The sequence below is a fragment of the Falco cherrug genome, chromosome 16, assembly GCF_023634085.1.
Source record: "Falco cherrug isolate bFalChe1 chromosome 16, bFalChe1.pri, whole genome shotgun sequence".
NCBI classification, from domain to species: Eukaryota; Metazoa; Chordata; class Aves; order Falconiformes; family Falconidae; genus Falco; species Falco cherrug.
This window is the reverse complement of record NC_073712.1, coordinates 9,938,002-9,956,013: the sequence shown is the minus strand read 5'-3', so window position 1 is coordinate 9,956,013 and position 18,012 is coordinate 9,938,002. Positions and strand designations below refer to the sequence as shown.

The following is an 18,012-nucleotide window of genomic DNA, read 5'->3' as shown; positions in this document are numbered from 1 at the left end:
TCCTAAGTATTTTAGTTTCATATTTTGATATCTCTTTGTGACTAGAGATCCCCCTCAAAAGCTGTGAAACTATCACCTAACCTGAGATGTTGCCTGTATTACCAGCCAACGTGCCTTATGTTATCATTGGTTCTCTGTCTAGTCAGAGCTGGAGAAGCGGTTTCTTGCAAAGTACAGTTCAGCTCCTTCTAATGCGGTCATCAAAAGTCAGCAAGAGCTTTTTCTTCTTTATATCCCCTTGATGTGGTTTAAGCCCAGCCACACCTAAACACCTAAGCACCACACAGCCACTCACTTGTTCCACCCCAGTGGGGTGGGGGAGAGCATCGGAAAGGGAAACGTGAGAAAACTCATGGGTTGGCATGAAAACAGGTTAATAGCAAAAGCCACGCACGCAAGCAAAGCAAAGCAAGGAATTCATCCAGCACGTCCCATAGGCAGGCGGGTGTTCAGCCATCTCCAGGACAGCAGGGCTCCGTCACGCATAACAAATACTTGGGAAGACAAAGTGCCATCACTCTGGATGTCCCTCCCTTCCTTCGTCCTCCCCCAGCTTTATATGCTGAGCATGATGCCGCATGGCATGGCACATCCCTTGGGTCAGCTGGGGTCAGCTGTCCCAGCTGTGGCCCAGCCCGGCTCCTTGCGTACCCCCAGCCTACTCGCTGGTGGGGTGGGGTGAGGAGCAGGAAAGGCCTTGGCTCTGTGTGAGCGCTGCTGGGCCATAAGGAACACATCCCCGTGCTACCAACCCTGTTTGTGGCACAACTGTAAAACATGGCCCCGTGCCAGCAACTGTGAAGAAAATTAACACTATCCCAGCCACAACCAGCACACCCCTCAACAGCTAATGACAAAGAGTACAGCAAAATAATGGCTTTGCTTAAAAATAAGTATATATATATAACAAATTTCAACTGTCATAAGATGCTTGCATATATGCACAAGGCATTATATAAACATAAGCATCACTTACTAGGGCTCTTAAACTATGCTAAAATTTCATTAGGCAAGTGTTAACCTTGGCCGAAGGCCAAACTCCCCCCCCAGTGCTGCCACTGCCCGTCCTTGACAAAACGGGGTGAAAAAGCTTGTGGGTCAATGTGAAGGCAGGGCTGTCACTTCCCAGTGACTGTCACTGGCAAAACAGACTCCACCGATTAAAATACATTTGGATAGTGAGAAACAAAGACCCAAAACCCAAAAAGGACACGTCGGCACCCCCCCTGCTCAAGCTCTGCTGCGCTCCTTCCCTGCCACCTCCCCAGGCAGCGCGGGGAGGCTGCGGTCTGCAGTCGGGACGTAGCAGTTTCTCTCTGCTGCTCCTTCCTCGTCCCTTTTCTCTGCTCCAGTGTGAGTCCTCCCCCAGGCTGCAGTCCTTCGGGGAAAATCTCCTCCAGCCTGGGCCCTCCTTGGGTCGCAGGTCCTTCGGGAAAGATCCACCTGCTCTGGCACGGTGTCCTCCGCAGCACTGCGCTGTGGGTATCTGCTCCAGGAAATTGGAGGATAAAAGGGAGGAGTCACAGTTCAGAGCGGAGAAGACTCAAGATTTGAAATTCTTATTGGCTCACCAAGAAGCAGAATGGAAAAGTGATATCCAAAGCCTTAAGTATGTAAATTGTGGTCTGATAATGTATTATCTTGTCAGTGGTTTTGTTCCGAAAGACACTGATGGTGCAGGCAACAGGATGAGAAGTTTCCAGTCTTTTGGGTTTGGGTTTTTTGAATCCCGTGAGCCAGTTATGCTATGAAGTACATAATGTGAGAGGGGAAAAACGTCTGGATACCAGCTCCATGTACAGTCTTCTGGATGTTGTTCTAACTTTGTTTTCTAGCAACAAAAGAGCAGGAGAGTGTGTATGGGGAAATCAGATTTATAAGAGAGATTTGAGAGATGGTTGGGTGTTTTTTTTTTTTTTCATTTTGTCCTTGCAGCTTCAGTTGGCCTATAATACTAGGATTTCTGGTAACTCCACCCAGTGCAAGTCAAACCAGAGCTTAGAGCATTTGTTTGCTTACCTGTTTGTTTGTTGGAAAGGTCAAGTTTGGGATTGCCCCTTTCCCCACACTCCTGAGCTAGACCCGGAGGTGTGAGGTTTCTCATCGCTGTTGACATCACGTCAGACAGGGGTGGCCAGCAGGCACCGTAGGCAGTTGAGCAAGGACAACTGCAGAGCCCTGGCCTGGGAGGGGAGATCTCCTTGTGGTGACCCCCGGTGGGATGACGTGGCTGGGGAGCTGGCCCAGCAGGGCCAGGCGGCCCAGGCAGAGAGCGAGCTCAGCAGGAGCCACCGTGAGCTGGCAGCTGGGGCGGCCCGCAGCGGCCTGGGCTGTATGGGGGGCAGCAGTGCCAGGGCACTGGGGGCAGTGAGTGCCCACCCCTCCTCAGGGCTTGCTGAGCTGTGTCTCGAGCCCGGGGTCCGGTTTTTGGCCGCCCAGCCCAGGAGATCTTGCCCAGCCCGTGTGAGGTCGGCAGGGAGATGCCGGGCTGGCCCGGGGGCAGGAGCACCAGCCCTGTGAGGGGAGGCTGCGGGAGCTGGGCCTGGGGGAGTTGGGCCTCCCAGCGCGGGGGAGGGGAGTACGAGGAAGACGAGGCCGGTCCCAGCTTGGCCTGGGTTTGACTTCAGCAGGTGTTCAAAATCCTCAAGCATCTGTCAAGTATAAAGAAGTAGTATTTTCATTCTAAGTGAATTCTCCAAGCAGCATTAAATTTTTACTTTCAAAAGTTACACTTTTTGCGAAATTACACTAGGAATTACATGTAAAGCTTTTTCCTTGCAATATACGCCATTCAAATACAAATGTTTCTGTCAGTCTTTCAAGTAATTTTAGTGGTTGTTGATTCTTGTTTTGCAGAATTTCTAAAGCAGGCTTTCAATTGGCAGTTCTTCCCTTACGTTGACACTTGATTTTATTTTTTTTCTTTTTTTTTGTTCACTGTTGCAAGTATATGGGAAAAAATAGTCAAAATAATGATCAAACACAAAGCTGCTTTCTTGTTTGGGTACCGCGGGCACACCATGGACCGTTTTTTACCATGTCAGTGCTTATTGCTGATTGTTTCAGTTGGTAAAGAAGCTGACCTTCCATAAGGCTTTCCTTATAAATCAGCTTCAAAATGAAATTGCTGTAGTTTCTCCCAGAGGTAGATCCAACTGAGGTTTAAAACTGTTCTTAATCGTATTCAGCTTAAACCCCATGCATTTCTGAATCTGGTTTTGAACACTGACATCCTTCTTGAGTAAACAGAAGCTGCTTGTTCTGTCTGTGGTCAGCAGTTGTTTTAGACTTACAGAAGGCTTGCTGAAAAATTGTTGGGTCTGCCATAGATAAGTGGCGTGCTGATTCACCAGTATTGCTTCTGGTCACTGAATCCGTAATATGTAGGCAATGCTCAGTATACTAAGAAAATGTATACTAACCATAGTAAAAGTTTGCGATGCTTTGATCTGATGAGACAACAAACTCCTTTTTCAACAAAATGGCTGTAATATGAAGATGGGTTTTTTTAATTTTATTATAGAAGTGTGCACACTGGTGTGTGTTTCCCTGTACAAACTTACAAATAACTGATAAATCACTCAAAGTTTTTTTTCTGTATCTTGTACAACTGATACCACGCACAATGGAATGAAGTTAGAATTCTTTAAAAAGTTAAAAAGTACAGTAAAAATATGAACTCTGAAAACATTTAACATTTTTTATGGTTTGAGTTGTCTCTGCAAGTTCATCATGTGGAACATCTACTTTTATATCGGTGCTTTTGTTTCTCAAATACTCTGTTAAATCCCAGATGTTCTTTGAAACAAGAAGAGGCAAAGAGACTCAGAGTAGAAGTGCTGTGTGAGAAAATGAGAGAAAAACTGCAAAGGAAAGAAGATCAATATTGTAAAGAAATGGAGGAGGAACAGAAAATTGAGTTACACTCAAGGAATTTAGAAATGGAGTTAAGAACACTGAGAAAGCTCTTGAAACAGGTATATTAAATAATGAATTAAACTCTTTGTCTTATTTTCTGCTTCTTTTCAATTGTATTCCAGTATGCCTAGAGAAGGAGGCGCTTTGCTCACGGAAGAGGCGTTGGATAACAATTGTCAAATTTTGAGAACAGTAGAGTACAGTTCGTTCACAATTGGGCTGTTCTTTTTTTTTTTTGCTTTGCAGTTTATTATTCCTTTTTTCCTTTTTCAAAATTTAGGTTTCATTTGTATTTCAGGCAAAGCCTGACCTTTTTTTTTAATTACTACAAAACAGCCTGTATTTTGCCTTCTTAAATTTTCATAAGAAAATTTAAATTTATTTATTTATAGGTGGATTATCATAACAGTGGGGAATCAAAAATGTTTTCAAGTATGCAAGGGAGAATGGGAAGATGTATTGCTAGCTCTGTTTTTTCTTAAGATGCAAGCAGTTTTATTGTATTACTGTAGGTTGAAGAGGAACGTGATGAAACACAGAGACAGCTCTCTCAGGAAAAGAGGGCCAGAGCCCTTCAAGAAGGAATTTTGAACAACCACCTTGGGAGACAAAGGGAACTAGAAGAAGAGACGAGAAGATCTATAGGAAAAAAATCAGAGGTAAGCAGATTTTTTTTCTAAAAAGTCAGATTTCACCATGTTTGTTTTAAAGTCATAATAAATTTTACATAACTTTTTCTGTTTCTTGATGGTTTGTTTACTGTTTATCTGGGTAAATACCTTTCTTGTTTTCTCTTATGTCTAAAAGTTCTGGAAAGCAGCATCACTCCTGTATGTACCTGAATTACTTGTGCAAGTAGGAAACTAATAGAAGACACTATTTACACCGTTTCTTAACCTATCTGTTATTTTCCATTTCATAGACATTTTGTCATCACTTTTTAGGCTTTCTAGCAATGAAACACCTAGCTACCTATGGCAAGGTTGACCAGGAAGAAAGTTGTTTGACAGTGTTTGTGTTTCCATTGCTTTTTTTTTTAAATTAGTTATTCCCTTATTGAACTTACTTCAAGTATGCCTTTCTTTTCCACCTCACATACTAAAATTTTATGATCGAATATCAGCAATGAATCAACTCTCTGTAAGAGTTAGAGTAACTGGAGGAGAAAAAGCAACCATAAACACTGTATTAAAAAAGATCTTGAAAAGAGTTTACTGAATTTCCTAAAGAATGTGCAGTGCCTGGAAGCCTTTTTGTTCTTGGCTGTGCTGCCCAATAAATGTAGGGTGAATGTGTTTAAGTGGAAAAAAGTTATACATACAATAAAGAGGAAATATACAGGACTATTGCATTCCGGGGGTGATTGAGTTTTATAGCTAACTTTCAGTAATACAAAAGGATAAGTGTTCAGAAGACATTTGAGAAGGAAAATACCCTTTCTGGCCTTGTTTTTACCAGATCTGTAGCACAACTAATTCAACCTTAAAGGCAGTATTAGAAAGGCATGCACATACAAGAAGGCGCTGTCATTTTAAAAGCTTTGGTTGCTGGTTTAAGGGGGGAAAAAACCGTAACTGTATATTTGGGATGTTCATTTAGGTTTTAAGGATATGTTGCACTTCCGTTGTGTACGTACATTGTACATGTGCATGGGTTCACAGAGTAGCTTATTGCCTGAAACTTCATCTTTGAAGTCATGCTTTAGTACTCGAAATGTTAAAATGCAGTTTATTGCTGCAGGTTTTTTGTAGATTCATTTCCCAATTGGCTCTTTACTCATTTTCCCTGTCATTCAGGAATCCAGCACTGATAGAGAACAGGATCTGTTGTACAAGAATCAGTTACTACAAGATAAGATTGCTATGCTAAGGCTAGAACTCACTCAAGTAAGACTTAGGCACCAGGAGGAACAAGGAAAATATTTAAAGGAAAATGAGACCTTGAAAGAAAAAAATGAAGCTCTCAGAAAGGAACTTAAACTGAACAAGGAAGCATTAAGACAAATGTTTTTTCAGTTCAACGCGGAGCTGGACTTACTAAAGACAGAATCTGCAGTGCTGACTTCCAAACTTGAGCAGACAAACAAAAGCAAGGACAGACTAGAGACAGAAATTGAATCATTTCGTTCCTCCCTGAACACTGCAGTTCAAGAACTTGAACTTCATTTGTCATCAAAAAGCAATGCTGAACGAAGATTTCCCAGAGAACGTGATGAATGCCTTTGCTTGCAAGTCGAGCTCCATCGTGACCTCTCTGACGTGCAAGAAACCAACAAGAGCTTGTCTCTGCAGCTGTGTAAAGCTAAAAGCAAAGCTAATAGGCTAGAAAATGAGCTTCACCAGTTGAAGCAAATGCTCAGAGAAAAAGCTTTGCTTTTAGAAATGACAAAAAAGGATTAAGTCAAGGCCAGTGTCGGGCAAAGGAATGTGATCATGCTCGACAACTTGAGAAAGATCCAGTAAGCAAACTTGTAATAAAACAGGAGTCCTTGCAGGAGCGATTGGCCCAGCTCCAGAGTGAAAACCTTTTTACTCCATCAGCAATGGGAAGAGATGCAGAACAAGAGGATCATGAAAGAAAAAATAGTGGATTATGGGCAGGACCGGTTTAATGACATTTTCAACAAACTTAGAGCTGATACAGAAAAGCAAGTTTATCTAATAGAAGAGCGAAACAAGGATTTAGATGCCAAGTGTACTGATTTAAGGGAACAAGTCTTTAAATATGAGACTGACGTAGTAGAAAGACAGGTAAAGTATATGCGTAGAAAGAACAATTTAAAGTTTGTCCATTCTTGAAATTAGTTTGTTCCTACAATGTATCCGGTGTAAGTTATATGCATGGGACCAAAGAATACTGATTTGTTCTGGTTTGTTATGTTTCTCTCGGAATTGCGGAAAGTTTTGGCAACGGGGATATTAGTCCTCAGATCTAAGCAGAGAACAGAAAAAAGGTATCCAAGTCTAAGCTTTGATCAAGAAAGGTGATTCTTCTCTAGAACTTTTTTTCATCTATTTTCCTTAGTCCATGTTATGCCCTATAGAATAGTCTTAAGTATTTGATGGTTTTGATCTAAGTATTGCACTGATGACATGAATGAGAGTGGTATAAAAGGAGGAACCATCCAATACATGAGGGCTGAGAAATGAAGATACAGAGAAGTGAAGTGGTTGGCGATAGATTTATATGAAGCTTCTATAGAGGGGAAAAAATAGGTTCTCTGTAAGCTGCTATCAAGATTGAAGAGTATTAGTAATGTCCAGCTGTTGATTTCTGTATGTGTTTTGAGGGTTCTGAGGGGCCTGCCTGTTCCTCAAAGTTCATGTCAGATGGTGAGCTTAAGCTTTCTCTTTTATGATGTGTAGCCACGCTCCAGCAGTACTGTCAATCATTGTAAACTGTGACTTGCTTTGTATTCTTACTGCCAAAATAATGGGTTCCTTTTGAAGATCATGTGAGAGAGTGTGTGTGTGTATATGTATATAGCTATATATATATATATGAGCTATCCAGATTTTTGTAAACCTAATCTATCAGTACTTCTAAAACGAGCTGAGTAAGAAGACAAGAGGATGTGATTCAACATACCCTTAAAGTGTATCTCAAAGGAGCTTTCAGATATTTGTATTCGTTTAATTGTATTTGTATAGTGAAGAAACAGAAGAAAGAACAATCTAACACAAAGTCCTGCCTTCAGTCACCAGAGTAATATTTGCAGTCAAACTGTGGCTCTTAGATCACAACAGATTTCTTTGGGTTTTGTTAGGAAAAAAATACCCGATTGCAGTGTGTTCCTGTGTATTGTTCAAGGAAGAACAATACCTGAGCCTTTTTTATGTGTTAGGAAACAGAAATCCTCATGAACAGCTGCTGATAGTCAAAGGTGCTCAGCCTGAGAAAGATGACGAGAGGTCATCATCCATGCAGATGCCTGCTGGTGGCAGGCAAAATTTCATACTTTTGGGTTCAATCTAGACAGGTCTAATTGTATAACAAAATAAGTTAAAGGTGTATTTCATGTTCTTAGAACTTTCTTCATGCTAATTTAACTGTTTCGTTAGGGCATGTTTGGACAACTGCAGCAGGAGCTTGCTGATGCACCTAAAAAGCAATCTATGCCAGAAGCTTCGCTTGAAGTTACTACACGCTACCGCAGTGACCTGGAGGAAGACACGCTGTGCTTGCAAAAGGATTTGGAAAAAAAGTTGAAAACTAAGGTACTTAATGTCTGTAACTATATGAATAAATCTGAGTGTAGCTGTTGAAAGTAGGAGCGAATGTTGTCCTTTTGCACCACCTTTTGCAGTGTTCTTACGAAAACTGAAGTATAGAGGGAACCAGAGGAGCTTTGCAGGAAAGCTGTAGGGTGATTTTGTGTGTGTGTGCATGTCATCTTATCCCCCAAAGTTGTAACCTCATCCTGTCGCTTCTGGAGTATTCCTTCTTCCCACCAGCTCCAGCTGCTGTTCTTGGTTATGGTTCCTAAGGTGTGTTTTACACTCCACATCAACCTTGGCCATAGGTCTTGGATGGGTGGAGGAGAGTTAGGCCTGTTTCTGTGTAAGTTACTGCATTCTCCTGCGCTCTTGTCTTTTCCGGCCACCTTACTTTTTCTTCTGCCACTGTTGCTTTCACAGACGCAGAAGCAGAACACGCTGGCTCTGACATCCAAGGACTTGCACAGCACGTGGGAGGAGCACTTGAAGTCAAGATCCCACCTTGAAGAGCGCGTTGCTCAGCTGGACGAGGAGAAGGCTGAACTGTTGCAACAGGTGAGCCCAGAAAATTCTCCGGGCACCGAGCCAATACCCAGGAGAACCATGCACCTTCTGGTCAGGTTCTTACATATCATTGTTTTCTGTTATCCCTGCCATTCAGGCTGCGAGTACCTTATCGTTTGGGGGTCATGGAGGAAGCCAATCAAAGCTAGATGGGTATCTTTGTGTAAGTTCTGTAGTGGCTCTGTTGGGAAGAGTTCCCAGTGTGGTTTGGTATCAGCTGAGCACATCGAGCAAGGCCACAGTTCCCAGTTCTTCCTTGGATTTTGTGTCGTCATCTTCTGACACCTTGGTTTCTGGGCAGGTTTAAAATGCTTGATGTTTCCAGTGCGTGTATGGAGGAGCTGCTGTATGTTTTCAGCGTAGCGGGAGCTTAAAAGCCTTGCAGGAAAACATACTGAAGGAATGCTGGGTAAATGAACGAGTGCTTGGGAAACAAGCAGCGCCTGCCAGTTGCCAAGGGACAGCCTTCCCCTTTTCTCCTTTTCTGTAGAGGGAAGATGGAAGTACAAAGTCAAAACAGCTGCCGGCTCTCCTCTGGTGTGGCTGAGAAAACACCAAGAGCAAGAGGAGGAAAACCAGCATGTGGCTAAGTAAATGCCCACACAGAAGAGGTGGAGGTAATGGCCGAGGGGAATAAAATGTTGAAGAACTCCAAAAGATCAGATTCCTCCACAAGCCCCTGCCTGCTGCTTGGTGGAAGATCCCATGAAAGCTTTGGATGGATCGATGTTCTCCCATGAAGTGCATACCTACGTAATCTGCAGGAGCGGGCTGGAAACTAGGACCATGCGTGGCAATCAGTTAGCTGAGGGGAATGTGCTCGAGCTTGTCTAGACAACAATTAACAGGATGGGGCATGTTTGCAGAGCACAGGGGAGCGGGAGACGGATGGTGCCAAGGATGGCGCCAAGGAAAGGTAACACCTTGCTGTTAATTGCTGGTAGTTAACCACCAATCAGGGATTGCCTAGTATGCAAGGCTTAGCTTCAAGAACCAATCTGTTTAAAATGCGCAGCTTCTGAAAGTGTATAAAAACGCGTGCTTCTGTACAATAAATTGACATTTGCTTGCAGCAAGCTGCGTCCCGTCTCTTCATTCGCTGCAAATTGGTGACCCCGACGTGATGCGTTTAAGGATCTAACGTGAAGGGCTCTCAAATCGCCTATCTGAGCGACATGCAGCGAATCCCACAGAACTTTGAATGATCTGCTGAAAGGAAGCAGGAGCCGGCCTGAAATCCCTCCGGAGTTGAGAGGTGAGCTGTGGGAAATCCGTAACGGGGAATCAGGCTTTGTCCCCAGAAAGAGACGTATATGGACTCATAGAGGGTCTTCTAGTCAGATCAGAGAGTCCGTGCCTCAGTCTCCTCAAATGGTGACCCCTATGGTGGTGTTCCGAAGCCTTGGAAGAATAAGGACGGAAAAAAGACAGCTCGTGGAAGAGGGCTGCGTTCCGGAGGAGACGGCTTGGCTGAACGATCGTCTTGCTGTCTGGACCAGGCGGACAACCTAAACCCCGAGGATAACACCTGTATGCATCGAGACAGGTGAGCAGCCAAGAAACTTTAGAGACTTGGAAAGAATGAAAGTGTGTACATACAGCAGCCAATTGTATGATGCTGCCGCGGAGGGGAACTCCATGTCAGGAATGCATTTAACATCTTGGTGGCAAATTCTGACTACTCTTTGCCAAGTGTGGACGAATCTACTAACGGTGCTAAACCAGAGGAAGCTGTAAATTCCACTGACAGCGCGACTCTTCTCAAGACACGGTCAGCGATGGCGATTCTGTCCACACCTCCTCTGCCCCCAAAGCTTCTGTCACTGGTTGCAGCGACTCTCACAACACAGGACCAAGCACGGGAACAGGACAACTCGGACAATGATTTTATTGACACTGATAAACCTTTTGATCCAGGTCCTATAGATCTGGAAAAGGAGCTAGACCTTTTCCCCACCCCCTCATCTCTCCTGATGCACTGATTTTATTTTTGGGGAGGATGAAAGGGAGTCTGAGGGATTGGTGGCAGGAATGCAAGTGGGAAACACTTCAGTGATGGGTTTTGGGAGTCGCTAGGGCATGTTCAGTATTTTGTCAGACAAATCAACCTGCAGAGTGGCAGCCTGTGCAATACGAGGCTGTTAAAGGGTTAAGCAAAGCAGTGTGGGAAGGGAGGATTCATAATACATTTGCTATGTCCCTTCTTGAAGTGATGGCAGAGCCTTATACACTCACACTGCATGATTGGAAGTTATTGCTTTGTATGGTACTAACTGATACAGTATATGATGTGGTTATCTGATTTTTGTGAGCTATGTGTAGTGGCCTTGACTGAAAACCTTAATCCGGGAATTGCTGTTAACTATGAGCAGTTAGCTGGAGCAATTAACTGTGCCGATTCTGTGACTCAGGCAAGGTATCCCAGGGACAACTGTTTGCAAATGAATGAGATGGCTATTAAAGCAGTCAGGATGCGGGGAGTCTTGCCACAGTCTTGCAGGGTCCTAGAGAGTCACTAACTTTAATACTAACTTGATTGATTGGCTTCAGAATATTTTGCAACAAGTCGAACATCAGGAAGCTCAAGGGTTGCTTTTAAAACAACGAGCTGTGATAATGTCAATGAAAACTGTAAACGGGCAACTTTCACAATCGCAACCCCAACATGTGTCAAATGATTGTAACGCAGAACTCACAGCAGACTGTAATTCTCAGGCTGAGTTCTGGAATGCAGCATAACAGACTTTTGCTTCTCTAATCTTTTCTCTAAGAATAGTACACGCTCTTAACTTGGTTAGTAAATTAGGCTGCTAGCTTGCTAAACAAAGTAATACTACAAATACTGTTCTTTTTTTTCTGGCTTATTAACAGATGTTGATTCTGTCCATCATATGTTGCTACAGAACCGAGTTGCTATTGATTTTTATTATTAGCACAGGGACACAAGTGTGAAGACTTTGATAGGATGTGTTACGTGAATCTGAGTGACCACTGTGAATTAATTTACAAAAGTATACAAAACTCAAAAGCCTTAAAACAAAGATCTGCAACAGAGCCAGGGGCGGGATGCCTTTGGTCTCTTCTCACGGCTGGGAAACTTTGGGCCATGACTCAAAAGTATTACAGGATTTATTATAATTACCTTTAACCACCTTATTGATGTTTGCCTTATGTCTCCCATACCTTTTTTTTTTTTTCCTGTATTCAGTGTTTAGTTGATTGTAACATAAATCAGGTCATGGTCACCCAGCTACACACAACCTTTGCCTTGTCGCAATTAACAATCAAAAAAGAGGAGGATAGAGAATGTCTGAAGAGAGATATAGGAGAGGAAGCTGGAGAATATTTGACCTAACAAGAGATGAGAGAACAGCTGGGTATTGTGAAGGAGACTAGGAAAGATAAACATGGTTATCTAGTGAAAAATAGGTGTCTGCACGCTTGTAGAGATATATAGCTATGTAACTACATGAATGATTCCTGCCCTGAGCCTGGTGGAGCATACAGCTGCCGTTTGTGTCTGGGCTCAGATGTAAATAGGGGCTTCTCTGTTATGGTAAAAGTGTTTCTCTTTGCATTAAAAAGAGAAGGAATGAAGGGAATGACCCCAGAGGTATGTTCAGAGAAGGCATGGGATGTTTCGAACTTTTTGACTGGTGCAGTTCTTGTTTGGTGTGCCCTTCCACCTATGTATAATGTTAATCCAAAAGAAGCTGATATTGTTTAAACACTTTGTCGATAACTGTCTCTCTGTAGATGCTAATGGAGTAGGAGGCTATGATGGGAACGTGTCGCAGTGGTTCTTCTCTTATCCAGAGTAGCAGCAGGGAAAGCATTCAAGAGTTAAATCACCTTGTTTGGTAGGCAGTTAAGAATGTGAGCCAAAATTGCCACTGCTTTTTGTTGTTGGTTCAAGGACATGGCTGTGAGGATTTTGATGGTATGTGCTGCATGGATTTTAGGCGCCCCATTGCAGCAACATGTTATCAAAATCTGAGAAAATTTCAGCCTTTTTTTGGCATCCATTCACTCAATTGGCAGTATTGTTTGTTTGCTATTACCTTGGTTGCTGTCATGTTTGCAAGGGCCCTGCAGAACATGGCAAACCTGGTACTAGCTGTTCAAAAACAAAAAGGGGAAATTGTAAAATTGTACGGAACAAAGACAGTGGGTTATTTTGACATTGATAATATGTCTTAGTTAGTTTTTTATTTGTTCTATTACTTGTGCCTTGTTTTTGCTCGGTTTCAGGGGTTCTTTTGTGCAACAGGAAGGGGGAGATGCAGGAGCGGGCTGCAAACTAGGACCATGCATGGCAATCAGTTAGCTGAGGGGAATGTGCTCGAGCTTGTCTAGACAACTATTAACATGATGAGGCATGTTTGCAGAGCACAGGGGAGTGGGAGACGGATGGCGCCAAGGAAAGGTAACACCTTGCGGTTAATTGATGGCAGTTAACCACCAATTAGGGATTGCCTAGTATGCAAGGCTTAGCTTCAAGAACCAATCTGTTTAAAACGCGCAGCTTATGAAAGTGTATATAAACTCGTGCTTCTGTACAATAAATTGACATTTGCTTGCATCAAGCTGCGTCCCGTCTCTTCATTCACCGCAAGGGAGCTCTCAGCAGCCTCCCACCAAGGTCTGCTTTTGAGCTCTCCCTGCCTCCCTCCTCTGCCCCTCTGGGCTCCCTCCAGGTGTCCCTGGGGCTGCAGGGGAACCTGCTGGGCAGCAGGATGAGGCAATCCCTCATGGGCCTTGCCTCACCTGGGGACACACACTTATTTCCAGCAGTGGCAATTCTCTTAGGAGAAAAAGTTTTGTGCCTGAGTATCAACTTTTGTTAACCCATTACTAGACAGGACAGCAGGAAGACTGCAGCAAAGGATCCAAGTACTCCTAAAGGAGCCCGTGTGTACATGTGTGTCTGGTGGTTCTACAGGCAGGGGCAGGGAGGATGTCTTCAGTGCTTCAGTAAGCCCTGCAGAGCCCATTTCAGCAGTTCATTGCACAGTCCGAGGGCTAAAGACTCAGCTCTCCTTTGCCCAGGCCATGTCTCTGCTCTGAAGCAAAGCCTTTGCACCCACGGGCTCGGGGACACTTGGTACCAGGTTGCCTTATGGCCAGGCAGAGCTGGGCTGGTGCCACAGCTGGGGGGCTTCAGCCCACATGTGCAGCAGTGCCCTCAGCCAGGGGCCCACGCAGAGGCAGCTGGAGCCCGTCCTGTTGCAGACAGAGCTGTGACACTGAGGGAACCAAGTGCCAAGGCAGGTGGCAGAGCTCAGCACAGCTGCTCGGCAAGGGCAGCAGCCTCCAACAGCTCCAACATTGACAATGGAGTTTATGCTTGTGAGGCAATTCCAGGGCACCCAAAGGAGTGTTCCCTCCTTCAGGAGCAGTCACAGAAGACACAGAGATACTGTGTGGCCGCTGCTGAATTGAGCAAGGGCAGGTGTGGGTACAGCTGAGGTTGTCTCTGTCCTCTTCTCCTCTGCCTTCCCTGGCCAGTTCTCCCAGGCCTCTGTGGCTGCAGGCAGGACTCTGGAGGAGAACAACCAGCACTGGGAGGGGATCAAGTGCCTTGACCTCCGGCAACCTTGAGCAGTCTGTGGGAGCAGAGGGGCGGTATCCCAGGGAGCTGAGCGAGCAGGCTGCTGTCACAGGGAGGCCACTCGCCATCCTCTGGGAAAGGCCACGGAGACTGGGAGAGCTCTCGCAGGGCTGGCAGCACCCACCCATGGCACGCACTTTTAAAACATGACCAAGGGTTGAGCAGGGGAAGTAAAATTCCCAGAGACTGACCACTAGTGTTATATTTCTGGGTGTATTAATGTGGTGAGTGGGTTGACCCAGGGGAGATTGTGCCTGGACATCCTCTCTGCTTTCTGCGGGGGAAGGACAGGATTGCTTGACTTAGACAGAGCCATGGTGGTCTTTCAGTGGAAGGCAGCAAAACTTCCAAACCATCATCCACAATATTCTTGTGCCCACATTAGGATATCGTGGCCTGCATGGGTAGAGAAGCAGAGGGGTAGAAAGCAAGGTGGATCATCAGTCTCTGAAATACATGAGCAGTGCCTCGTTCTCTGCCTGGAGGCATCCAGCTAGCAGGGTCCTGCTGGGGTCTGCCCTGCCATCTGCCCTGTTGAACCTGGAGAGCATGAGTGGGTGATTTTTTTATAGCATCTATATAAGACACCACAATCAAAACAGCAGCACCAAAAGTGGTTTGGACAATAAAACACTGGAGACTCACACACAGCCGTAACCTCTGGTTACAGCTGGCTGAATTGAATTGAAGCTCACTTTGCTTCGCCTGTATGGACTGTCCATGTTTGTGTCATTAGTTACCCACACAACGGTCTCCTCAGGGACCACAAGTTCTGGACGTCTTTTCCTCTTGGCATGAACTTACACAGTGAGGGTGGGTTAGCAATGGCTCAGTGCTGATTACACTGAAACAAAGAGAAATACCTGGTACCAATGCAGTTGTAAACTGAAACAAACATTAGTACATGGTAACACTTCTCCCCTTTGAGGCGTGTGATGTCAGAAACATGGTCAGTCTCACACCAGTCCCTGCTAAATCTGGGATCTACCAAAGGGAGCATGTTGAGCCACACAGCAAGTGACAATGATCAATACTTCTAGTAATAACACAAACAGGAACACTTGCTTCAGCCAATGCAGATTGGGAAGCAAAGAGAGTAACTATGAAAAGTCTAATCCTTTTTCCTTAATCCCTGAAAATCTTTCAATTGTTGACTTTTTCCTGCCACTAATTGGGAATTATCTGTAAGGTTGAAACAAGACATCCCTTTGAACTCTTCACACCCATCATTATGTCTCAATAAGGGATAATCAACAGCTGCTCTGTTTTCCAGGGTTGCTCCCCTTACCTGTGTCACCTCAGTCCCAATGGCCATAAGAGCCTGTTTTGTTCTTACGCCATACACAGGTGGTTCTGTTCAGCCTGTGATCATTCATTGCCACCCCCACTCCAGGTGTGAGTATTGCTGCAGCTGACACTTCAGGAATGCTGTGTAGAGTTACTTGTGAATGGCAGTCTTCTGGTAATGGTTGTACCTCCCTGCTAACTCTCCTCACTCTTTCCTGGGGTACTACATCCTCCTTCCTCAACAACGGAGCTGTTCCCCCAGTGGTGCAGGGCCCCCTGGGAGATAGGAATAGGCTGTCCTTCCACATCACGGGAACCATCTTGGAGCATGTCGAGTATGAGCCCAAGCACAACTTTGGGATTGTATATCACTCTAGTTCAGAGGGGGCTTTTAAGCATGTCAAACCATTATACTTTGGAAAACACCCTTCAAACACAACACATGGTTCTGCAGGGAGTGTCCCTCACACGTTTACCCTCAACTTTCCTCGTCCCTTGATCTGTCTTGTTTGCCCCAGATCATATATTTTTGCATAGGTTAAAGCAAAGCCAAAGCTCCGTAGCATAGTAGATTCTTGAGTAATTCTGAGGGGGTTGGTACTCCTGCTAGACAAGAGCTATGTATCCCTCCTGTTGAATTTTCAGCTGAAATGCTGTAGGATGACATGCTGGTGATTTCCCTGGCTGAAAGTTCCCAGATGTTGCAGTGTCTATCCCATTTAGTATCAAAATCTGACCATTCTCATTATCTATTGAAACTAGAAATGAGATTATTGAAGTCTATTTATTTCATCCTTCTTGTGGGATTATGGCATTTGATACAGTTTTTGATGTAACAGCTCATGAGGTCTAATCCTACCTTCAGTTGGTGGTTGTAGCCTAATTCTCCAAAGAGCTGATGGAAGAGCCTGTGGCCATTTGAAAGGAGTTTCCTGACATAGTTTAGTGATTTGTCACTTCAAGGTTTCATTCATTCTTTCTATGTTTCCAATTGATTGTGGTCTCCACAGAATATGTAAATCCCATTTGATAGTGAGGATTTTACTGAACTCTGAACAGTGCCTGCTACAAACTGTGGACCTCGATCAGAGGAAATCCCTATCAGTACCCCAGAACTTGGTGTTATTTCTCTGAGTAATGCCTTAGTTCCTTCTCTAGCTTTGTTGGTGTGACAGGGGAAAGCTTTGGCCACCCAAAGAAGGTACCGATCAATACTAAGAGGTACCCATACCAATTCTGTCTTGGTAGTTCAGAAAAATCAATTTGCCAGTAATCTCCAGGTGAGTTTCCCTGCTTCATGGTCCCTGGGGGTGGGCTTTTCCTGTTCATGGAGTCATTTTTTTCAACAAATGGGACACTTTGCTATTACAGACTTGTCTATACTGGTCATTCCTACACTTGCAATGGAAATGTGAAGGCTAGAGTTGATGGCCTCACTACTCCAGTGGGTTACTTCATGTCTGTTTTCTGCAATCTCAGTCATTATTTGTGATGGAATAATTACTTGTTTTGTGTGGGTTTATTAACCAGCCCTCTCTATTTATAGTTGTTTTTAAGGGCGATGCCCATTGTTGATCTCCATCCCTATAACTGGGCTTCAGAATTGGGAGCTGTGCCTGTTCTACTGGCACTAATGCAAGGATGCTTTGTTCAGCCACCTCCTTAGCAGGTTTCTCAGCCAAGCCATCACCCACCGTCACTGCAGTTTGTCCACATCAATGTGCTTTGCAATGCTTTATCACTGCTTCCTTAGTTTTTTCTGGTATCCCGTAAAAGTTGAAGAATTTCTTCCTTGTACTTCATAGGTGATTCTTGGGCTGACAAAGACCTCTGTCCTTCCAGATAGCCCCATGTGCATGGAGTATCCCAAATGCATATTTTGAAACAGCTCATATATTTACTCCTTTCCTCAAGCATCCTCACCATCCTTTGTAATGAAAGTAATGAATCATCTCCCATTCTGCAAGTCAAATTCTTGGCTCTTCTGTCACTACTGTTGGTTTAAGGGTACATTGCCTATAAATAGGACTTCAAATTTGTAATTCTTCATACTGGGAAATTCTTGGTGCTGTAAGAGAAACATTGTGCTGAGAAGGCCCTGTAAACACATGGCGATGTTTGTATTTGTCCATTTTTCCTTCGCTTCGATGAAGTTATTTTGTAACTTGAAACCTCAGTGGAAGGATTTGGGGCTTTATCCTGATCAGCCACTAAGGGCCAGCTCTCGGCTGCAGCATAAGTATTCAAGTGGTTTAAGCACCAAATGAAACTTCCACTTAGCTATAATTTGGGGTTTTTTTCCCCTTCCTCTTATTTTTCATTTTAAATAAAGAGTTTTAAGTATTTGGCTTCCTTACGTGTGGGAAAAAAAAGAAAAAAGAAACAAAAAAACGGACCAGTACTACCCTTGTCCTG

At 44.2% G+C, this 18,012-nt stretch overlaps 1 pseudogene; it reads left to right on the top strand.

The window, feature by feature from the left end:
- Positions 1 to 18,012, top strand: part of LOC114018152 (ankyrin repeat domain-containing protein 26-like) — a 74,114-nt pseudogene that overhangs the window by 35,068 nt on the left and 21,034 nt on the right.